Raw genomic sequence first — 26,213 nt, forward strand, 5'->3', positions numbered from 1 at the left:
CATTTTGGATTTTATTATATGAGTTTGACTAGGGTTGGTGGAATGATAATTTGACTTTGATAGAACTTGCATTATTTGGCCTTTGAGGCGAAATCCTTGATGACATTTGTTTAGAAAAGTGATTTAGGCAATTTTATTGGATCGATTGTGCCTTTCAAGCCAACCTTGATTTAATCATCCTTAGTTACCCTTTTTGAGCCTTAAACTTGGTTTTTGTTCTTGATTATACTATTTGAGCCTAAATTTCCTAACTTCATTATTTTTGTTTTCCTTTTCCTTTGTTATCATAAGCATATAATTTGTGGGAAAGAAGAATGAAGAATAGTAAGGAATTGGTATGATTGGAATGTAGTATGATTGTACAAAAAGAAGAGAGAGAGAAGTCTTTGAAAAAAAAAGAAAAAAAAAAGAATCACTTTGTCACACTCCTTGATTATATAGATATAGAAAATCTTAAGTTTGGGGGAGTGTGATATTTAAAAAAAAAAAAAAAAAAGAAGAAAATGATGAAAGTGTTGTAATCTCTCTCTCTAATTGTATAAAAGGGTGATTTTTGATGTGTTGAAGAGAAATTTGGCTGGTTTCAAGGTTTTTATGCTTATGGTAATGATTGAGCCTAAATGACAATTTCATCTACCCTTGCCTAAGCCTAACGCTATAACCTGTGAAAGTCCTTTTGATTTCAAAACACGTGTTGTTAACATTAGTGGAGAAGGTCGAGTAATGCAAGCATATTGTAGAGTTGGTTTGTGGAATTGTCTGGATGAGTTGAGCATATATGATAGAATCCAAGTGTTGTAGTCATTTTCATGATATATTATTGATTTCCCTAATTGAACTGTACAAATTGGACTTTAAGGCAATTGAGCTGAAATTCTGGTTATAAATATTGCAATTGAGATTTCATGAGTTTTGGCAAAGCAGTGTAGATGGTAATGATGGTTTAGCTTGTTCGTTTTATGTTTGTTTCTTTTTGTAGTTTAACTTGGTCTTTATTCGAGGGCGAGTAAAGGTTAAGTTTGGGGGAGTTTGTTGAGTCTAGTTTTTGTTATGTTTTGGTGATGTTTTTAGTAGTCTTTTATTTCATTTTTCTTTCATTTAGTGTGGGTTTATGCTTTGTTTGTTTGTCTTTGTGAATATCAGGAAGAATTGAGCATGTGGAAGAAAATGCCAAAGAAAGGGAAGAAATAACCAAGTTTTTCATCATATTTTGATAAAGAATGGTTCTCAACACAATTTGGAAGTGTCGGTGAAATTTTGGGATGAAAACTTGAAGAATTGAGAAATCCCTTAAGAGCCACAGCATGAGCAAAGTGGAGCCGCGGCTAGGGGGGAAACAGAAGCATTTTTTTTTTAGGAAGTCCTCGGGCCGCGGCATGGCTATAGAGAGCCGCGGCATAGATGGGCATTTTTCCCAGAATTCGTCAATGCGGGCCGCGGCATGGCTTCAGAGGGTCGCGGCATGGAAATGGCTTTTTGCCCAGGAATTTGGACACAGGCCGCAGCATAGTGTATGTAGAGCCGCGGCCCGCCTCTTTAGAATTTGAAATCTTAGGTTTTAACTTGGCGAAAAAGAAGAGAAAAGGACGTACGGACGACTAGGGAGAAAAGGGCTGGTTTTGAAGACTCAAGCTTAGAGTATTTTTACATGTTTTTCTTCTTCCTGATGTTATTCTTAATTTCTGTTGTGATTAGCACTATGGCTATGAACTCATTTTCTGTTTAGGATGTTTAATTGAATCACTTGAATCTCTATTATGAACTAATGCAATTTTAATATTTTTCTTCTTCAATCTTCTTCAATTCCATATAATCTGTTCTTTTAGATTGATTATTGATTGGCCATCTTTAGTCATTTACATATGTTTTTAAGTCAAAATCTGAGAAGTGAGATTTAATTCTGCTGTGGTTATATTGGACATAATTTTAATTTAGAACGAAAGTATCTGAATTAATTGTGTAACTGTTATTAAGTTGTTGAGATTAATGCTACCTGTGTGGTTCAATTTACCATAGAAATATAGGAAATTGTCACCTAGGTTGAGTTTATAATTCATAGTATGATTATAGGCTGCCATATCAACTTGTTAATTGAATTAGGTCAAAAGAAGAAGAATTCGCACTTTGCATTAGGGAATAATAGGGAGGATAGTTGATGAGATTGAATATCCTAATTGTTTCTCAGTGATTAAATTACAAGTTTTTCCATTAGTTGTTATTCTATTCAATTTTCAATTATTGTTTCTGCAATTTATAGTTTCTTTTGCTGTATTTATAAAAATCAAGAATTTCAATTCATCAAATAGAACAAGAAATTAATTGACTGGTAATTGATAAATCAATCCTTGAGGACGATACTTGGTTTTACCATTTTATTACGAGTTTGCGACTGTGTGCACTTGCATAGCTATAAATTTATGAAAATACCCTTCTAATACGAAATAGATCCACATGCATGCTTTTTACACCTAAACATGCAAACATAGTCATATTATAATATAACTCACAAAATTCACATAATCATGCATATAATCACATAATGAATTCAATTATTGCTCTCCTGAGCCCCTAATCAAGGCACTAAGTCTTATTAGGGAAATTTGGACGTTACATCGTACATGGTATTGGCATGGGGAATCATTGAAAAATAATAATCCATATCTATTCGGGAGGTGACGGGTTGATAATTTGGATTATAGTGATTTTGACGATCATCCTATGGAATTACTTGATGAAACACAACAATAGTTTGTTGATGATCCTTCAAAATTCGATAAATTGGTTAGTGATGTAGATAAGCCATTATTCAATGATTGTCTGAAACAAAGATTACCAACGATGGTGAAATTTTACAAAATAAAAGAAGAAAATGGAGTGAGCGATAAATGTTTTATTCAATTTTTAGCTACTTTTAAGGAGATTTTGTTGTCAAATAATTGCTTCCCTGAGTCTACGTATGAAATGAAGAAAACTTTAAATTGCATAGGGTATAAATATGAAAAGATACATGCATGTCCAAACGATTATGTGTTATATCGTAAGGAGTATGTAGACATGGACACTTGCCCAGAATGTGATTTATCCCGCTATAAACCTAACAAGAGTAAGGAGATTAGGAAACTTATTTCTCAGAAAGTGATGTGGTACTTGGCTTTGATTCTGCAGTTTAAGCGGTTATATCGAAGTGCATAACACTCTGAAAACATAATATAACATGAGACTAGGCAAGTGAAAGATAGTAAAGTTCGACATTTTGCAAATTTGCAGGCTTGGAAAAAGTAAAATACTTAAATCAAGAATTTAAAACTGAAGCAAGACATTTTCGTCTAGCATAAATCTCTAAGTAGTAGGCATAGTTCGTGGCATGTCGTCTAGCATAAATCTCTAAGTAGTAGGCATAGGTCTAGCATCTTCCTCCGTGATTAGTGATGAGAAGAAAGATTTTGATGCTCACGTTAATGATTTCAAGCCCAAAACAACCGGGACACGATATAGATGTTTATCTGGCACCAATAATTGATGATTTGAAAGATTTGTATGAAAATGGTATTGAGGCATATGACAGTATCAAGAAAGAAGTCTTTAACTTAAAAGTTTTGTTGTTATGGACTGCTAATGATTTCCTAGCAAAGGAAAATTGAGTCGTGGTAAAATTACAGCTCAGGGTCAGGATGACATCTTGACTCAAGCGTTATGGACACTGGAGCACTCAGGTCGTGTTCAAGCTGGCAAGTATTATACTTCATAATAGTTTTGTTATTTTAAGAATCATTTAGCTTGGTTTATTTATTGACTTACACTACATCAATTTTGACATTCAATGACTCCCTACAATGTTATGAGGAATTTTAAATGTCTTATGTTGGGAGACTTTAATTTTTATTAATTACTAAGATTTCCAACGTCTCCCACTTGGAGACATGCCACGTGTCCCACGTCTCCCAATGGGAGACGTTGGAAGTCATGAACATTATGCAACAACAAAAAATCTGACAATCACTTTTTCATAGTCAAAATTTCTCTCTCCCATGTTCTCATCCTTTATTATTATTATTATTATTATTATTATTAAATAAAATCATTCCGAATCCTCACTCTATCCCACGTTACTCTCATTTCTCACACTCCCATTAACTATTATTATTATTATTATTATTATTAAATAAAATCATTCCGAATCCTCACTCTATCCCACGTTACTCTCATTTCTCACACTCCCATTAACTCTCACGTTTCTCTCTCTTCTCTCATCATATCTATTTTTCAAACTTTTTATATTAAAAATTAATAATTAATGAATAAACAAAAGAAACCCTAATCTCTCCTTCTCTCATACCTCACCTTCTCTCTCTTTCTCTCATACTATCTTCCACCTCTCTCTCTCTCTCTCTCTCTCTCTCTCTCTCTCTCTCTCTCTCTTTTCTTTTGAAACTCTCTTTTTTCCCTTAAATTATATTCCCTCATTCCTCCTCCCTATCTATATTTTTCTCCCACACACTCTTTGTTTATTCTATAGGTGTGGGTGTGGGACTAGCATTCGGCAAGGATGGGCACAACGACGACTGGGGCGCGGAGGCGAGGCTAGGCGCGGCAGTGACCGGAGCACGGCGACGAAGCTAGGCGTGGGGACGAGCTGGGCGAGGGGACTAGCTAGTGTGTACGTGGTTGAGATTTTTCTACAAAGAAGAGATTGGGAGAGTTTGTAATTTTTGTGCTCTTCTAGTTCTTATGGTGTTCTTGATATGGGTTTTGTTTGTTCTTTTAACTTCTTTGTTGAAATTATTTGGATTAATTTAGTTTTCTTGCTTATTTTATAAAGGGTATTTGTGTTTTGTAATTCTTGTTACCTTCAAAATAGAGAAATACGAGGAAGAAAGGATTTAAAAAGATAGAATTAAGTTTTAATTTTTTTTATAGTTTCATTTTTAAATTTAATTAACTGAAATATTTTATTAATTATTTGGTAATTATAATAAAATACATTAAATAATAAATGTATATAATTTCATTTATTAGTAAATATACATTTCAAATTAATTAATAATACAAATATATATTATTCAAAAATTAAAAAAAGAAACTTTCAACCTCTCCCACTGGGAGAGGTGAGAGCCATCCCACGTCTCCCAGTGGGAGAGGTCCACATTTTTAGACACATTTCAACCTCTCCCATTGAGAGACATGAGATGTGCACTTACAATGTCTCCATCTACGATGTCTCCCACAGGGGAGACATTGTAGACTTTTAATATCTCAAATAAAGTAATAAAAACTTTATATTGTTGTGGTGTTAGTTTATTATTTTGTAGGTTCACTACGAAAAACCGAGGAAAATGACTGTAGAAGAGGAGATTACTCAGCTAAAAGCTGATATTGAAGAGCTAAAGAGACATAAATCTACAACAGAATAGGACAATACTATGAGAATACAAACAATCATAAAGGGCAATATTATGAGAATCCAAATGATGAAGTCTATCAACCTACCCCCTACGATGAAGACTATCTTATTGATGAACTTTATCGACCTATCCCACAAACTGCAGAGGAAGTCTTTGATGAGTTCCGTCGACATGTCCACCGAACTGCAGATGATCCTTTTAATGAAGATGAACGATCAATCTATGACTTCCCATCACCGCTGAGCTATGAAGCGCAATTGTGCTCCGACAATATTGATATTGTAGTGGCTAAGGGTATCATCATTGTACCAAACTTGGGTAGTAAAATGACCATCCATAGAGTTATACTTGATGATTCAGTTTCGAGGGTTTGGCTTATAGATGTCTTACATGAAAAAGCTGAGATCCTGATTTCCTTTGGTAACATACAATATGTTGGTGACGCACAAGACACAGACCTTCCTTGGCGAAAACATTTAATCATGGCTGATTATGTATAAATTATTTGCTTAGATGTTTAAATTATATTTTAACATGAGTAAATTTTATTGATATGCTAAATGATACTATGTAGGGTCACTTAATAAAGAACTCTAAAGTGTCATAACTCCCATCAAATTGTAAATGCAAATCCCTTTCACCAAGCTCATAATTATAATCAGCTGGATCTCACTTAGTTGTCCCTGCTGAAGTAGCTCAATCACAACCTTTAAAATGGCTAACTGATGGCGAATATAAAAAAATTACATTAGTCTAAAATTTATAGTGAATGAGTTATATTCCATTAAAGGATCAAATGGGGTTGTACAAGTTCCCGTTGACCCAAAGTTTATAGAAGATTGCGAGGCCATCTTCCTCACATCGAAAGACATTTATGAAGCAGCCTCCATGGATAATATTGGATCCTTAGCTATGCTATTTGGTTTGAGGTATGTATCAATTAAACTTGAAATCAATCTATTCTCTGATAACAAACTATTAGAGGAGTTTGAATATATTAGATATTCATCCGTAGTGGAGTTGGTTCTGAGATGAAATTGCGTATTACGAAGATAACATAATGTTGAGAACATGTGTGTCTTAGTGAAGTTAATTGCGAATTTTGTGTGCTGCGGTAGTTTATGGACGAAATTGTGCATGATGATTGTTGTGTTTTGTTTGAATTGAATATATATGTACTAATAATTTGTGATATGTTATAGAAACATAGGAAACTCTGCCCAATTTCTTTTATGATATCTTATATTATTAATTGAAAATGTTTTTGAATATGTAATATGTGTTATTGATTCTACATATGCATTTGGGAAAGCATGCACCCAAATTCACGATAGCTATATAAATTTTTTGACACCGAACATCGTTCTATTGGCAATGATGATAATAAAAATAATATTGTGGATCTTATAGCCAAATGGATGATGACTACTATGGATAGACGAGACCAATATACTTCATTCATTGGATTGTTAAGTAACAACCAACTACCTAAATTATTATCACTTCTATCTTTGGTTTTTATTCATATAATAATTATCATTTATTATTGTTTTAGCCAACAGTGAATGTTGATTCTCGTAATGATGGGGGGACGACCATAATTCTAGAACCATTGAAAAATCATCAATCTCCACCAATAATAAAGGAGGATATGGAAAAGTAAGTTTTTCAGTTTTAAGGTATCCAATGTTAATTTTTTAGAGTTGAGATTATAATATGTAGACAATTAATTTTAATTTTTGTAGAGCATATACACAGTGTTCAGGAAATGAATACATTGGAGAATTTATAAAGCTGACGAGAGGTTATTGTCAAAGATAGCCTAAAAGTCATGAATGTGATTTTTATGTATTAAGATACATTTATGATATTGTAAATGCACTAAATTCGGCATAAGTTATCAAGAAGAAAGTATGTTATATTTTATACTTATTTTGTTTTAAAAAAACTATTTATAATACTTAATGATCTAATGTATATTTTCACTTGTCAATTTTGTAGTGGTTTGACAAAAAAATATTCAATGTCAATGACGACCTACTCCCACTACAAACCGACTGGTTAGCAAGATTGACGTCATTTATTTATGAAGTCTAATTTTTTTTATGTGTAACTTACTAACTTGATTTGTATGTTCTCATTAATATTTTTATGCATGTATACTGAACTAGTTATGTATTTATATATATATATATATAAATAACATCTTTTAATTAGTAATGATATATGAATATTTTTCTTAATTTTAATTTATACATTATGTTTATTTAGATAATAATTTATAGAATTAGGTATATAGTAATATGTTATATTAAAAAATTTAAATATAATTTGGTATTGAATATAGTATTATTAATATAATTCTATTGGTATTAAAAAAATTAATCTGAAATTAACTTATATATAAAAAGAAAACAAAAATAATTATGTATTAAAAAAAACTTCTATGCAGTTACGCAAAGAAAAGTGTTACTTTCACTGCAGTTTTTTAAAACACTTTTCACTACAGTTTTTATTTTTTTAAAAATCATAGTGAAAAGTATTACTTTTCTCTGTGTTTTCTCTTGAACTTTTCTTTGTGGTTGAATAGACTGCGTTTCTTATTATTCTCAAAAATCGCATTGTATTAAGAAAATAAAAACTGCAAAGAAAACTGTATTTTGTAGTAGTGCATATTCATATTGTTCTTTGCAACCGAATTTGGCACGATCATGTGCTGCGACATTGGCGTCTCTAGGATAATAACTGAAAGATATATCAATAAAATTATTACAGCCCAGTGCAATATCTTTAATCACAGACCCCAAATAAGAAGCAAGGCAAGCATTAGTGTTGATATTGTTGATGATCCGCAAGCAGTTATCGGATTCAATTATATTACATTGCAGAAGCCAAGTCTTTTGCACAGGGAGATCCCAAAGAGGACACCTTTCGCCTTAGTTATATATATACCTCAAGCGTGAAAGTGACCTCAGTAGGAGAGATACCCGAAGCCAAAACAGAGCCTACACTGCACCGTACAATCACCCCTAATTCCCACTTTCTGTTTGCCTCTGTCAAATAGTATATTCATTTTTTTGTCAAAAAAAAAGTATATTCATTTTAACAAGGATAAATTTATAATTTTTATAAAAAAACATTATGTATTTATATATTTATGAGCATAGTCAAAATTGAAAGGCAATTTTTCTTAAAGGGTACTGGCACTTAAATCGTTGAAGTGCCTTATTCCATATTTATTATGATAACTGACCAAATATACTGTCTTCTCTTCCAATAATAAATAAATCAATATATAGAGAGCGTGCTACTCATGATATATGTGTGCAAATATATAATATTCTCCAAACAACAACTAAATAAAAATAACAGCTCATTTGTGCGTATATGATGACAATAATAATTTCTTCTGATTATTTAATTAAAAAAATTTAATATTAATTGATGCACGTCAATTATTGTTTCTTACTTAGCACATCACAATCCTCTATTATAAAGAGATGTTAGATATTAACTAAACAAGAAAGACAATTAGCCATCATTATGAAGGTGGAGTCTTCAACTTTTTAAATGGATTTTTCAAGCCTTAGATAACGAGCAACTTTATAATGGAAAGCTCAGACATTGCTTGATTCAAAGATCTCCCAAATGCGCAGTTAGTGGCTACGCCAGTGGTGCACTTACATATTATACGTGCCTTTGTATAAATAATAATTCTACCATACTTCACACAAAAAAATAAATATATATATTCCAGAGAAAAATATATATTTATTGCCTACCTCCACAAATAAAAATACATGCAGACAACTGAGAAGACCATCAAAAATGTTTCCTTTTGACTTGCTTAAGTTCTGAATCAAAACATGAGCGAATAATCGATCTTTGTTATTGATTTTAGAAACTTTACGCAAATAACGTATTATAACTAATAGTAATTTAATATGAATCTCACAAAGTTTAATTTTTAAGTTTTAATCACCAATTATTATTTCCATCCAATCCAAAATCAAATAAGATTTAAAAAATATTAGAACATTAAAAATTAATTTAGAAAAGAACTCAAATACATAACAAAGAATTCAAGGAATTAAATGGTTTAGGACTCTAATTTCCCTTTATGTATTTTTTTTAAGATTGTGTTTGGAAAACCACCATATAAATTGAATTGATTATAGTTATTGGTAATTACTAGATTTTAAGTGTTTATTTAGTTCTTTAATTCCCATAACCCCTAAGAATTGGGATAATTACACTAGGTACTTACTCCAATATATAATACAAATTATCAAATATATATTTTAATTTTTTCTTTCAAATTAATAATTTCTTGCAAAAATATTTGTATTTTCTACAAACTTCAAGATTTCTTGGAAATAATATTTTTTTGTCTATTTTATTTATATAATATGTTATGTACTTTTTCATGTTGGAGTAGTTATAAAATTAATATTTTAGAAGATCGTGATTTCTTTATTAAATTTTATATATATTGTTGACCATTGATTTAGTCAACGATACGGAGTCACTAAAAACGATAGAAATAAGATGAATTGAACTCAAGAAGGAAAACGACACCAAGATTTATAGTGGTTCGGCCCCAAAGAATGGTAATGACCTACGTCCACTTCGTATTCTTATTAATGTAGAACTTCAAAACCTACGATCAGTGAACTAGGGTTCACGAGTTTCACGAGGTTAAAGACGAGTACAAGTTTCGTGGATAAATACACTATAGTTCTCTCTTGATTACAAAAAATTTCCTCCCCTTAAATGAATCTCACAAGTCATATTTATAGGCTCTAAGATGTACATATAGGCCTATGAGCTATGTTCAATTTTTGTTACAAGCATATTTGAATAATAACAAAAATAATGATATTTACATATAAAGAGAAACAAATATCCTAGAAATATCCAACTCATAATTGTATTTGAATTCTGACTTTGGTCTTACGACATACTTGGTGGCATATGTCAGCGCATTAGCTTCCTTTTTACTCAGTATGTCTCTCCCGCCTATTGGGCAGCTCAAATTTTTCTTGATCTCATGGTCGTGGCTTGATTAGGTCTTTATTAATAATAGTCACGTACTATTCATGTGCGTCTCGATTGTGCCACGTAATCATGCAAATATTTTGGGTAAACATTTGTCCCCCAAGTTTATTTTAATGCGATCATTATGTAATAAACTTATCCGACCAGCTATTTAGTTAACCTATCACATCTGACTGTACTCACTTTCTCGAAAAGGCAAATAATCATGACCTTTATAGTTTCCCAGAAACGACTCGACGGTTATTGCTATTTCCCATGCGAAAATCCTCAAATTTCATCATTACATAACAAATACCCTTGGCCGATATAAATACCCCTCTCCTTCCTTTATCCCATTTTTATACGATCATTCTCTCTCTTCAAGAACACTAAAAAAAACCTCCAAGAACCTTAGACATTTCTGTACGATTCGAGATGTCTTCGAGCAATTCCAAACAAAACTTTCGTGATTTCTTCTACAATCCATACTCTAAGTAAGTTTTCGAACCCATCCTCTTATCTTTGGAGCAATTTTCATGTATTTTGGCCACAATGTCTATTTTCACAATTGGAATTTGAATGTTCTTGACAAGTTTTTTTGGGTAAATCGGGTTTAGGCAAAAAAATACTCAGAAACATTAGGATAAAAATATGTATTGTAGGCAACATTGTGTATAAAACAATGTTTAAGGTGTATTTACACTGATTTCGGGTCCAAAGTCGAAGTGAAAATTCAATTTTGGGTATTTCGGAAAAACTGGGTTTTTCCCGCCTGTTTTCGGAGTTGAAAAGTTTTTCTGAATAAACTTTTCAAATAAACTTTTTGATCTGTTTTTCCAACTTGCTCGTATGTTTATTGTGTTTTTATCAGGATATTGCTATTCGTATAAAATTTTAACTTTTATATACGAGCAACATTATCCTTGCTTTTATTTTTCTTCTATCTATTGGTTGTAGATTCTCACTTCCCCTTTGCTCTTCTCAGATTCATGCATAATTCCTGGGAGGTGAGAGACCAATAGACGACGATCTTCTCACTTTGTTGTTCGAGGATCAAGAACAACCTTCTTTTCCTTTTTCAGAGCCTCCGACCTCACACCCAAACCCTACGACCAGTCCTTCTCACAATCCTTCACAAAACCAACCGAATATGGGTCATGTTAAACACATCGCTTATAGAAAAAGAAAACCCACAAACTCACGGACCAGCCAGCCTGCGTCCAACATCGAGGGTGCCTCAAACGACCCTCAACCCTTAATTTTGCACCACCAGATATCCAACCCAAAGCTCGTCAACGTGATGGTCCTCGAGCAGAGGTAGCTTGGTACATCGCCCCTCCAAGAGTCATATCGACCAGGATGGTGGCCAAGTATCCCAAGAAGTATGGGCTTCCTAGGTTTACTTTATACAAACCTACACCCGAACAGAGGGCAAACGTACCCCAGGCGCCTACAGCGCCTGGTCGAGGTATCATATAGAAGCGGGGGCAATCTTTCCCTTGCATGACTTTTTCCAGGGGGTGGCCAATTATTTTGAGGTCACCCATTTTCTAAATAACTCCTAATGGATATAGAGTACTTTCAACACTCTATATCTTATACAACCATAAAAAATGGCCTGTGCCTACCCTTCATGAGATCAACTACCTTTTCGATCTCAAATCCAACCCTAATAAAAACAACACGGAGTTTTTCCATTTCTAACACCAGGAATCCGCTCACACATTCCTGAGTGACATAACCTACAAGTCCATCGTGGGAAAGTACTTCCAAGAGTACTTCCTTACGACCGACTTGGTCGCATACATCATGGCCTTCACATGAGGAGGTAAACTTTTTAATCTCTGTTCGACATTTATCTAGTCACTCTGCATTTTTCCCGTGTTCTTAGTTAGCTTGCGTTGTACTTAGGTCCATGGTATCGACCAGACCCCACTCCAGAAATGGAGATAAGAGCCACATCCCTGGCAAGCATTACGAACATAGAAAAAAGTGTCAAGGAGTTGGTCACGGAGAGCAACTTGAGCCTGGTCGGCCTTTTAAAACCTCACCAGGAAGTGAGGGAATCAACTGCGGGGAGTTCCACTAGCGATGGCACTAAAGCACAAGAAAACCCCAAGCAACAATAGAATGTGTCATAGCCCCAAAGGCGTCGACCAACGGGAGTGACCATTCAAGAGCCCAACCCCAATACTTGACCAGCCAGTACCCCTCCCCAACACGGGAGGGGAAAACAAAAGCTACCTTAATATGTTGGCCCTATATTCGAATCCTCTGAAGAGAACGGTATAGATTTCTCACTCTTAGATAAACTGCCCATCCCTTATCATTTATTTGATAGGGACTACAACTTTAAATTTATGACCAGTAGTTTTAGCTTGGACTTCTTCGAGGCAGATAGTGAGTGTAGCAGTAGTTCTTTAAATAATGTAGTGACCAGTAATTCTAGTTCGGGTATATCACTTAGAATTCCTTTTATTTTGTTTCTTCATCATGCAAAACTATGTCTTGACTTATCTGCTCGTTTGCTTGTCTTGTAGTCATGCAGACTAATGATGCATTCGACATCTATACCTCTGGAGATGCTAGCAGAAAGAAATCGAGCAGAAAAAACATTGGAGATGCTAGCGGAGAACCTTCGAGGAAACATATGTGATCAGAAGATTCTCCAGCACCCACTCCTTCTAGAACTACTACACCTCCTTTACCTCCTCTTGTCGTGCCTTCCAATGACCAGGTGGCTTTGGCAGCAGAGTCGTTGAACAATGCCTGTCACTCAGCCAACGATAGGATTCAAAAGCTAGCCAAACACTGTCGTAGCCATGAAGCTTTTTTTGCTCTCTCCTCACTGCCACATAACCAAATCCTTGGTCGGGGGTTAAATGAAATCCTCAGCATAAGTTCCTAATGCTTAGTTGTATTTGAACACACTTTCTTTTTATAATTTCTAACGACTTTTTTTTTTTTTTTTTCTGTTTGCGGGGTATTCTTACCTTACACAATGGTTGGCGCCACGCTGAGGATCTTAATGCCAAACATGCTGAGGAGATCAAGGCATGGAAGGAAAAAGTCAAGGAAGATGAAGACAAAGCTGCCAATTTGACCGAGGAGCTGAAGAAGAGCCAAGAGGATCTAGCCAAGGCTGTTGTTGCCAAGGAGAAGTTTAAAGAAGCCTTTGAAACCAACTACAAGGAAGCAGCCAAGCATCAAGAGGATCTGGAGACAAGCATGAAGGAGGTGAACAACCTAGAAGGGTGAGTGAAGCTGCTCGAAGAGCAAAATGCCCAAAACCTGGAGAAGTTCCGAGGAGTCGCCTTCACCTGTTTTTATATCTTTTGGAAGAACAACCCCGAAGAAAACTTTGACTATCTTCCCGAGCAGGTAAACACAGGTTTAACTTGCCAAGTGCACTGCTCGCTTAAAGGAGGAAAAACATGCCCCAGAGTCTCCTGAAATCTCTTTGGCAATGGGCATAAACGGTGCCGAAGAAGAAGTCGGCCCTTCAATCGATCAACAGTCTCAATAGGACCTCCTAAAGCTGTACAGTAGAAATTTTTATTTATGTAATTAAAACTGTTATCCAAAAAATCAGAAGCGAATGACGTGGCAAGCATTAATTACACATGGCTGACACCTGGAAGAATGCGTGTTCGACTATCGACCATGAAAGCACCCTGTATCAGACGATCAACTTTTCATACGACCAGCCTGGTCGTATGCACTTTATACGCGGAAAAGATCTTGGGCAGTTATGATGGAATCTGAGATTCTCTCCCATGATTTCCTGAGAATCTGATTATTTAGGAAATAATATCTGCAACAAATCAATGTAAATCTTCCCTGAGCTTATAAATAGAAGAAGAGGACTCAGGGAAGGGGAACGAGCTCTATTTTCTCTTTTCAGACTTCTAAATCGCTTGTGATTAGAAATATCATAGAAACCATATTGTATTTTTTCTTCAGAGGCTAGTGAAACTCATTGAACCCGAGTTCTTTGATCACTCCTTTGAATCTCAATCTAATAATAATTTAAGTGGACGTAGGTCATTACCAGATTCTAGGGCCAAACCACTATAAAACATCGTGTTCTTATTCTTTTTGTCATTACGTTCTTTTCAACGCATTCATACACATCAAGCAAATTGTGACTCCATGTCAGTTGCCCAAATCTAGGGTCAACATTCTGGTGCTTTCATTGAGAGCTTGATTTATCATTGTTGAGAAAACCAATGGCGAAAACTGCAAGGAAAGCTGGACAGGCGGCTGCCGCTGCACCATCAAACCCACCTCCTTCTCCCCTTACAAGCGTGGCTGAGGATGAACCACATCTGGACTTTGAGGAGGAAGAAATGGATGACGCAATGCTAAAGAGTACCCTGGGGGCGTTGCAGGAAGAGCTGGCTAATTTGAGGGCCAATCAAGAGACTGTTGCCGAAGTTATGGCGCGGCAGCAGCAGGAGATTGAACGGCAGCGTGCGGAGTTAAGTGAGAGGTAGGCAGAAATGGATTGTCGCCAGAGCGAAGCCATGGCAGCCCTCGAGGCAGCCTTACAGTTGGCAAGGAATCAGGCTGCACCTGCCTCACAGCCTGAACACCCTACAAATGGGCCACCCCAAAGGGGTCCTAATCCTAGCCCACCAATCCAGCCCTCAAGTCCGCAAAGGCCCGAGCAGCCTCAAGCACCTCATGACGATGTCCCGCTGGACCCTGAGGCACAGCCTCCATCCCAAGCTGGTCGCGGAAATCCCCCGCAACAGAGGCAGAATAGGACCGAGCATCAGCCTCGCAGTCCTAGACGCCGTAGGGGCGATGAGCCAAACCTACCGAACAGAGGTCAGTATCCTCCTGGTAACAGGAGGAACTCAGAGTTAGGCTCTACGGTCCGGGGTCCCCCACGACATGATAATGCACGGGGACACAACGACCAGCGCAGGCCACCCTCTAACGCTCGGGACATTTCAGCCAGGGATGGAAATCGGGGGAATAGTCGTTCCCACCATAGCCAATCGAGGTTTAGAGATGGCCATGGATATAATGAGGCCGACTCAGGCAAGGGAAACGCTGGTCGGAGGAATGAAGAAAGAGGTAGAGGCGGGAGCCAGATACCTCAAGATGACCAACCCAATGGACGGGATGTTGGGGGGCAGCCCAGGCAAAATAATGTCTTCAAGTGGCTCGGGGGAAGCGAGCAGCGGAGAAGAGACAAAGATTTGAGAGACGTACTCAATGATCACCGCGAACGGCATGGCGAGAATGTCCCCCCAACAACAGAGGCCACAGCGATTCCTGTCGCTGTACAGGCCCAGATAGATGCCCTCAACCAGGTAGTGCAACAGCTGGTCGGGGGAAGGACATCTTATATCGACCATGATAGGAAGAAAGGCACTCCTTTCATCCAGAGGATAGCTATGGCAGAAACTCCAAGCAAGTTAAAAATGCCTACGCTTCCAAACTTTGATGGGTACGGAGACCCAGTATCTCATGTCAATAAGTTTGAGATACAAATGGACATTCAGAAAGTGTCCGAAGACGCTCGGTCCAGGATCTTCCCTGCAACACTTTTTGAGGCCGCGCAGGAGTGGTTTTTTAAGTTCCCTCCCGCAAGCATAGTTTCCTGGGAAATGTTCGAAAGGGAGTTCTACAGACAGTTCTATGCAGGTCGTGTGCATCCGACCGAAGCAAACCAACTGGTTGAAATTCGCCAGCAGGATGGAGAGTCGCTGAAGGATTACATCCAGCGTTTTATGCAAGCAGCGGCTGGAGCAAAAACAGTGGGGGACGAAGGCAAAATGATGGCCATAACCGCAGGAGTTAAGCGTCGCTCCCCCCTCTGGAAGAGCCTCCGCAAGGATGGAGTTAGAACTACCTAGGAATTCTTGGACCAGGCTGATCGTTACATCAAGCTCGAAGAAGCCATTGCCGACGATGGAAAGCCCTCAGGCAAGGATAAGAAAGCATCCGAGCACACCAAAGCCGCCAATGGGTCCAAACCTAACGGCAACGGCAAAGGCAATGGGAACGACAACGGCAATGGCAAGAATGGTGGAAAACGGCCACACAATGAGCCTTCCACCTCTGACAATAAACGAGCCAAGGGTAACTGTTATGAACCTTGATTCACTAACTACACTGCCCTCGTTGAGTCTCGGGGAGAGGTTTATCAGGCCACAAGTTCCAGTGTGCCATATAAGAAACTTGGCCCCATTCGAAAGGATATTTCGAAGAGAGACACTACCAAGTTCTGTCATTATCATAAAGACTACGGACATGACACCAAGGAATGTAACCAGCTGAAAGATGAAATTGAGTTCCTTATTAGACAAGGACACTTGAGAAGATACGTATGGGCCTCGAGAAATTCCCAACGAGAAGCTCTAGGTAGCAACGAGCAGGCGCCCACGCGCCAACGCTCGCCACCCTTACAGCCTGCCCCCGTGACTAGCACATTTTTGACCATTTGTGGAGGCCCGCACCTCGCGGGAAATAGCGGAAAGGCCAGGGAACGATATGCTCGGACCCTACGCCACGACCAGGACATCGAAATGATGACTGTGGAGGACCGCGCGCCAAAACAGGCTCGGTCAGAAGAGGGCGAAATAACCTTCTCTGATAACGATGCCCACCACGTCCGGTTCCCACATTCCGATCCACTGGTCATGGATATCCAGATGGCTAACATGATGGTAAAAAGAGTGCTGGTCGATACAGGAAGTTCAGTGAATATCCTGTATAAGTCTTCGCTGGAACGCATGAAGTTGTCCGTTAAGGACCTGGAGCCTTGCAGCCAAACGATATACGGATTCTCTGGTGAAGGACTCGCCCCCGCCGGATTGATCAGACTACCAGTGACAACAGGTACAGCGCCTGCTACCAGGACATTACTCGCTACTTTTGTAGTAGTCGATTGTCCTTCAGCGTACAATTCCGTCATTGGGAGGCCTATACTGGTTGATCTACGGGACGTCATCTCTATGTGGCACTTGGCCATGAAGTTCCTGACAGACGCAGGGGTAGGATGCGTGTTGGGGAACCAGAGGGAAGCCAGAGAGTGCTGCAACGCCTCAATCACAAAGGCGAAAAAAGGAACACCGAAGAGCACAACCTCGGATAGGTTGCAGATGGCAATTGATACGCAAGCCCAATCCGGTGATGAAGTCACCAAATAGGGTGTTGCCCAAAGAGAGGATAGGGATCTAGATCCTCGCTTTGGGGATTTTGAAGAGAACGTTGGACCCGTCGAGGACCTGGAAGGGGTCCAACTCGACGAAAAAGACCCGACCAGAGTCGTGAAGGTCGGGAAAAAATTAGAACCAACCACGAAGCATGCACTGGTAGAATTTTTGCGGAGGAACCAGGAAGTCTTTGCCTGGTCGCACAAAGACATGGCTGGGATAGACCCTGTAGTTATCAGTCATGTCCTGAATATAGACAAAACTTTTCCACCCGTGCAACAAAAAAGAAGGCTGCTCGATAAGGATAGATCGAGAGCCTTAAAAGAAGAAGTTGAAAGATTAAAGGAGAATGGGTTCATCAGGGTGGCATTTTATCCATCGTGGGTCTCCAATCCAGTGCTGGTTCCCAAGCCTAACGGAAAATGGCGAACCTGCGTGGATTTTACAGACCTCAATAAAGCCTGCCCAAAGGATTGCTTCCCACTCCCAAGAATCGACCAGCTGGTCGATGCTACTGCAGGACACGAGATCCTCTCGTTCATGGATGCATATTTGGGCTATAACCAGATTAGCATGCATCCCCCTGACGAGGATCACACCAGCTTTCGGACCGATACGGGCTTATACTGTTATAAAGTAATGCCCTTCGGACTGAAAAACGCAGGTGCGACTTACCAGCGGCTAGTCAACTGCATGTTTAAAGAGCTGATCAGAGTAAACATGGAGGTATATGTGGACGACATGCTGGTAAAGTCTAAGAAGGCAGAAGGACATGTAAAGGATTTACAAGAGTGCTTTGATGTATTGAACAAATACTAGATGAAGTTAAATCCCCTTAAATGTTCCTTCGGAGTTGGATCAGGGAAGTTTTTGGGGTTCATTGTAAATTCAAGAGGAATCGAGGCCAACCCCGACAAGATAAAATCCCTGATCGACATGAAATCGCCAGAAAGGATCAAAGATGTACAAAGTTTAATCGGGAGAATTGCAGCCCTAAGTAGATTTATTTCGAAATCAACAGACAAATGCCTCCCTTTCTTCAATCTACTTAGGGGAAATAAGAAGTTTGAATGGACAGGAGACTGCGAGCAGGCATTCCAGGCCTTGAAAGTCCATATGGAACAGCCTCCCATCTTATCAAAGTCAATCGAAGGAGAAACTTTGTTTATTTACCTGGCGATTACTGAAGTTGCTGCTAGCGCGGTACTAGTGCGAGAGGAAGAAGGCGTACAAAAATCGGTCTACTATGTAAGCAAGAGACTGATCGGAGTAGAACTAAGATATCCACCAATTGAAAGGTTAGCATATTGCTTAATCATGGCCTCTAGGAAGCTGTGCCCTTACTTCCAAGCCCATCCTATCACAGTTTTAACTGACAAGCCCCTACGGCAAGTCCTCCAAAAACCAGAGGCGGCTGGGCGATTATTCAAATGGGCAGTCGAACTAGGGCAGTTTGATATAACTTATTCACTGCGACCAGCAGTAAAAGGACAAGTCTTGGCTGATCTTATTGCAGAGTTCACAGAACTCCTAGACAGCGAGCAGTGCGAATCGCCTCGTGCGCCTGAGCCTCAAGAGAAAGCTCCTTCGTGGAAGTTATTCACGGATGGGTCGTCCAATGAATCCCACGCAGGAGCAGGAGTGATATTGATAACGCCGGAAGGGCATCGATTTCACGGCGCCATCAGGTTCGACTTCACCGCGTCAAATAATGAAGCCGAATACGAAGCGCTCCTCACTGGATTGAGAATGGCAAAAGATATGAGCATAAAGATGCTTGATATTTACAGTGACTCACAGCTGGTCGTGAACCAAGTTCTAGGAGAATATCAAGCGCGAGGTTTAAAAATGGTGGCCTACTTGAATAAAACAAAAGACCTGCTAGCCCAGTTCACGGAGTACACCCTCCAGCAAATACCACGAGATCAAAATTCAAACGCAGACGCCTTAGCCAAACTCGCAAGTGCGAAAGATACTGACACTTTGAACATCGTGCCAGTAGAAAGATTGAGTGAGCCAAGCATATAGGTGGTTGAAGCCAGTATGGAAATTCGAATGAAGGATACGTGGATGGCACCTTACTTGGAGTATCTGACAAACGCTGCGCTACCAACGGATAGAAACAAAGCCAGAACTCTACAGAGGCAAGCTGCTAGATACGTACTGGTCGATGGTGTTATGTACCGAAGAGGATATTCAATACCACTACTCAGATGCGTTGCACCTGAAAAAGCTAAGGAACTCATGAAAGAGGTGCATGAAGGCTTTTGCGGGGATCACGCTGGGGGGGCAGAGTTTGGCAAAAAAGATTTTGAGGCAAGGCTACTTTTGGCCAACCATGAATGAGGATTCGATGGAGTTTGTACGAAGATGCGATAAGTGTCAGAGGTTCTCCAAAATTCCACGGGCAGCTCCAAACGAGTTGAAACAAATGTAGAGATCGTGGCCTTTTGTTGTTTGGGGCATAGATTTGATTGGATCCCTGCCAACGGGAAAAGGCGGAGTAAAGTACGTAGTCGTGGCAGTTGATTACTTCACCAAATGGGTCGAAGCTGAACCACTCGCTACCATAACGACCAAGAAAGTTCTTGACTTTGTCATCAAGAACATTGTTTGTCGATATGGTTTGCTCAGAAAGATAGTTTCAGACAACGGAACCCAATTTGACAGCGATTTATTTACCGACTTCTGCAAAAGACACAGAATTATTAAAAACTTTTCTTCAGTTGCGCATCCCCAAGCAAACGGGCAGGTCGAGGTCGTGAATAAAACTCTTAACGATACACTAAAGAAGAGGCTCGAAGACGCCAAAGGAGCATGGCCGAAACAGCTGCCTGAAGTCCTCTGGTCGTATAGAATGTCTCACCGAACAGCGACACATCATACCTAGTTTTCCTTAGCCTACGGATATGAGGCTATGTTACCTGTCGAGTTAGATCCCCCCTCACATCGACGCATAACATACGACCAGGACTAGAACATCCAACTGATGATGGAGTCCCTAGACTCTATTGATGAGACATGGGAGAAAGCCCAACTTCGAGTTGCTGCATACCAACAAAAAGTCGCCAAGTACTTTAACTCAAAAGTTAAGGAAAGAAAATTCAACGTCGGTGACTTGGTGCTACGACGAGTTTTCTTAAATACCCGCAGCCCCACTGTTGGAGTGCTCGGACCTAATTGGGAAGGACCTTACCAAATTGAAGAAGTCCTTCATCCGGGCACCTACAAACTTGCACGCCTAAACGGAGATCTCATTCCACGTTATTGGAATGGAGAACACCTGCGCAAGCATATCAGTGAACAGTCCTTTTTAAAGGACTGGCTTGTATTAATTTTTTCTTTTTACAAGTTTAGCAAAGAGGGTTAGCCATGTTGTATGGCTAATCGCTCGTATATGTAAGATTCTATTTTAGAATCACTCGTAAAGACATGTTTAGTCCATTTTTAATACGAGAATATAAGGGACTATGCATAGCCAGTCATTCTTGCCAACTTTTGTGAATTTATTTTTACAAGTATTTGTTCATTACGTGTGTTGTTTTGCTGTATTACAAGTATTGAATTTCGTACCGAACAGAAATGTTCGAACAGGTCGTGGTCAAGGCAAGTGACCAAGGACCTAAAGCTCCTCGATCACTTGGGGGGCATACAAGGCATATCGATAGCAAAGCATACCATGAGGTATGTAAACACAGGAACAAAATAAGTGAAAGCATGCTACAGTACTTAGAGTATTTTTCAAAATTTATGATTTTGTTAAATCAAACCAAAGTACTATGCTAAGTTCGGTCATGCGAGCAGGTATTATAATAGAAATATTATAATATCATTAAGGCAACCGTTTACACCGCGAGCATTAGTGCTCGGATGTAAATATGAAATTAAAAGGAAAATCCTTACATCGCGAGCAGTACTGCTCGGATGTAATTGTTCAAACATAAGTAAAATTAGCTGCCCATGCAGCAATAAAAGGAAATTGTCTTTACAAATAGGCCCGTGGGCCGCAAAAATTGTGAAAGATAAAAAATATAAGTTATTTTGGAGCAGGAGCATTCTTGTCAGCTGGAGGATCAACTTTGTCACCAGCAGCAGGGGTCTGGGCCTTGGCCTTCTTTTCTGCCTCCAACCAAGCAGTGCATTCCTCCATTAGCGACTGTTGCAAGTTCTCAGCTAAATAGTCGATTCTGGCCCCCTGGTTGTGTTTCTAGAAATCTTAAAAGCTTAGGAAGGTGGCTTCCTTATACTTCTCTAGATTTCTGGCACCATCCTCCTCAAGCTCTTGAATGCGCTCCTCAAGTTCCTTTACCCGCTTCCCGAGCCTTGTCACCTCATCCCTGCTGGCGGTCAAATCAAGCATGTACTGCTTACACTCTTGGGTATTAAGGACAACACTCTCCTTCCATTTTTTCCGCTCCTCGTTGGCTTTTTCTCGAGCATCTTCACTCTCCTGAAGCTCTCGAGTAAGAGTGGATTGGTCCTCGCATAACTGCTCGTTCAGCTTAGCCAACTCCTTGTTCTCCACAAGCAGCTTGCTGTTTTCCTCGAGCAGCTTGGCTTTCTCATCCTCAAGCACTTGCTTAGCCTGGGCAAGCCTAGAGTCAAAGTTCTTCTCTCGAGAGACCATTGCCCCAGCTCGGTGCCAGCTAGAAGTCAAGGACAAAAACCCCTAAAGGAAAAATGAGTTAAGAAAGGAAGTTTAGCATAAAGGACAAAGCAACAAGAGACAACTTACACTGGCTATCTCGTTCAACCCTCTGTTGATGATGTCGTGGATATCCATTGTCGCAATGTCATTGATGGCAACCTGAGAGCGCTTATGCTTGGAGAGCCGATATACCCTCTCCCTGGCCATGCAACTATGTGGCTGGGCAGGGAGCCTTCGGACAAATGATCCATGGCCTCTTTGTCTACGGCCTTCGAGGAGGACCGAGGATCAGCAGGAGTGGGAGTTTGCTGCTCAGGAGCAGGCGGATATGTTAAGTTCTCTTTGGAGGGGGCGTCTGTGGAAGCATTTTCTGTTCGGGCTTTCTTCGCTGGGGTCTTGCTACTTTCCCCTCAGGCCTTTTTACCGTCCTTTGGGACAGAAGCTTCGGCAGCGGCTTGATAGTGTGCAAAGAAGTCCCTTGAATTCATGCCTGCGCAAAGGATAACATTTAAACAATGAGCTTAAAGGATCGCAAAGAAACAAAAGTTAGAGTATAAGAGTTGCAAAAGTAAGGTACCCGAGCTATGCCTACTGGTCGTAACATTATCTACAGAACTACCTAGTTCCTGGAAGAAATCTGAATTTAAAGAAGGAGCGTTCCTAAAGTTGCTGTCCCCGTCAAATAGATGGACGAGAATGGGCAAGTTATTTAAAAACGAGAATTGTGTACCGTGTACATCCGACGAGTCGTCAGACTGTTCGGCAGGCTCAGCAGCCTTTTTTTTCCCCTTGCCCTTGGGGACCGACGGTTCTGTTGTTCAATGGGTAGCAGCAGGTTCCCTGATAGTAACCCCAGTTGGCCTCCTCCTAGGAGGAGGTGACTGAGGCTGCTGCTCGAGATCCTGCTCATGTCCCCCAGCATGAACACCACTCGCCGCAGGTTCACTGGTCGCAGGTGGGGAGCCCTTAAGGCCAACCAACCTAAGGTTAGCCTCAGTGATCAAATTTTTTACACTCTTAGCAGCATTGGACATACTCGCTAAGAGTGCTGCCCTCGACTCCATTCCTGAAGTGGGGGTCGGGCGCAACCATGGACCTGGAATACAGTGGAACAGTAGAATGTTACGACAAGAAAAATTTAAAGGGCAGGAACTTCTGGTTTAAGGCTCGTTATTTTCCTTACCTCCTCGGGTGAACGACAAGTTGTCCGCAGTAATATCAGGTGTGAGGAAGTACTCCAGGTGATACTTCCCCGCATTAGAGATATGAGTGGTCTCGAACAGGAAGGTGCGTCCGGTCTCTTGATGGCAAAAATGAAAAAACCCCGTACCGTTTTGGTTGGGGTTAGACTTGAGGTCAAATAAATAATTGACCTCGTGAGGGGAGGGGGCTGGCCATTTCTGGATTTTGTAAAGGATGTAAAGCGCAGTTAGCATCCTATATCCGTTCGGGGTAATATGGAAAGGGGCCACCCCGAAGTAATTAACCACCCCTTGAAAAAATGGATGCAGAGGCAGGGTGGCACCTGCCTCAAGGTGGTATCTCGACCAGGCGCTATAAGCCCCACCTGGAAGGTTGGCTCGCTGGTCGACAGTAGGTCTGACTAGGGTCACCCCCGTCAGATTATACTTGGTTAAATAATTGGAGACCATTAGAATGGTCACCGTGCTCGGAGCTACCACGTGCCACTCGACAGCCGACTGGTTGGCATGACGAGGACAGGCACGTGCCTGAATTTCGGTCTCAGGAGGAAATTCTCCTCGACCACTAGTTGAGGGGGCGTCAGCAGGAGGTTGACTTTGAGGAGGGTCGCGTCTTTTTCTAGCCTTGGTTTTTGTTCTAGCCATTTTTTGGGCAGGAGCTGGTTGAGGATTTGGGTTAGGGTGTGAAAACGGGATTTCTGGAATCAATGTGGATGGATTCTCTTCACCTTCGAGCAGCTGAGCTAGGAGTTCATCTTCGATAGGTCTCTCTCCCCCCCAAGGGTCTTGCATATGAACTGCAAACAGACAATGGAGGAGATCAGACACAATCCGCGAAGTAGTGTGGGGAAGTTGGGATAACGTTGCTCGTGCCTAAATAGCCAGTAGCATCCTAATCCTACGCTGACTTCAACATGGTTAAATCGAATCTAAAAAGGAAAGAAAAACATTTTCTAAAAAGAACCTTTTTCAACTCCTAAAGGGCGGGAAATTTTTTTCAGTTTTTCTTTCGTCTAGCCTAAAGGTTGAAACTTTCAACAGCCTAACATCCCAAATCAGAAACTCTACCCATCAAAATCCTAAACAGACCCATACCAGGTGTAAAGACGCAGTTTTGCAGAATATTAGGTGATTTATAATAAAAACCCTATTCAAGAACACAGCACATCAGAGTAGAAAAATAGCATGCATGGCGTAATACAGATCAAAAAGGAAGGCGAGAAGAACATTCGAAGGAAGGTAAAAACTTGAATCGGAAGACCTGCAACGCAACGTCGGACTAGTTTTCGGATCTCTGAACACTGGTGCGGGTTCTTGAAGATTTTAGCAAAGTTGATGGATAAAAAATCTTTCTTGAAGGAGAAGGAAGACTTACTTATAAAAAGCAAAGGGACAGCCAAAAGGCGGTAATCATCGCTTCTCACTTTCGAGACGTGGGGAAGTGGACAAGCCGTCAAAATTACCTTTTTGGAAACTGAAAAGGCTTGATTAGACATAATTATGTCACGATTTATAAGAACGCACGGGGGTTCTGACAAACATCGTGGGGATATGAACAGTTGTTCCCTTAAGTTTCTTTGTTACTGGTCGCAACAAACAAACTTGGGGGGCAAATGTTATCCGAAAAATCAGAAGCGAATGACGTGGCAAGCATTAATTACACATGGCTGACACCTGGAAGAATGCGTGTTCGACTATCAACCAGGAAAGCACCCTGTATCAGATGATCAACTTTTCATACGACCAGCCTGGTCGTATACACTTTATACGCGGAAAAGATCTTGGGCAGTTATGATGGAATCCGAGATTCTCTCCCATGATTTCCTGAGAATCCGATTATTTAGGAAATAATATCTGCAACAAATCAATGTAAATCTTCCCTGAGCTTATAAATAGAAGAAGAGGACTCAGGGAAGGGGATCGAGCTCTATTTTCTCTTTTCAGACTTCTAAATCGCTTGTGATTAGAAATATCATAGAAACCATATTGTATTTGTTCTTCAGAGGCTAGTGAAACTCATTGAACCCGAGTTCTTTGATCACTCCTTTGAATCTCAATCTAATAATAATTTAAGTAGAGGTAGGTCATTACCAGATTCTGGGGCCGAACCACTATAAGACATCGTGTTCTTATTCTTTTCGTCATTACGTTCTTTTCAACGCATTCATACACGTCAAGCAAATTGTGACTCCGTGTCAGTTGCCCAAATCTAGGGTCAACAAAAACACCCTAACAGATTGTTTGTGGTGTTGAGACAATTTTCTGCCTAAGGCAGTTTTATTTACCTTTTAATTTTTTTAATTACATCCGAGCAACAATTTTTCATGGTGTAAAGACATTTTATTTTGATGTTATAACAGTTGCACATTACTATGGCTATTATAACATCTGCTCATATGACCGAACTTCGCATAACACTTGTTTATGATTTCACAAAATTAACTAAATTTTTTGAAAAATACTCTAAGTGTTGTAGTATGTTTTCCCTTATTTTGCTCGTGTGTTTACATATGTTTATGATATGCATATGCTTTGCTCTCTTAGTATCTTATATGCCCCCCAAGTGATCGAGGAGTTTAAGGTTCTCGGTCACTTGCCATTGACCAATACCTGTTCGATTATTATTGCTTGCGTACATATAAACAATCAATGCAAATATAGCAAAATAACACACGTAATGAGCAAATACTTGTAACAAATACAATAATTGGCAATAATAATTGGTTGTGCACAGTTCCTTTTATTTCTCATA

This window comes from Humulus lupulus, chromosome 1 (assembly GCF_963169125.1).
Source record: "Humulus lupulus chromosome 1, drHumLupu1.1, whole genome shotgun sequence".
NCBI lineage: Eukaryota > Viridiplantae > Streptophyta > Magnoliopsida > Rosales > Cannabaceae > Humulus > Humulus lupulus.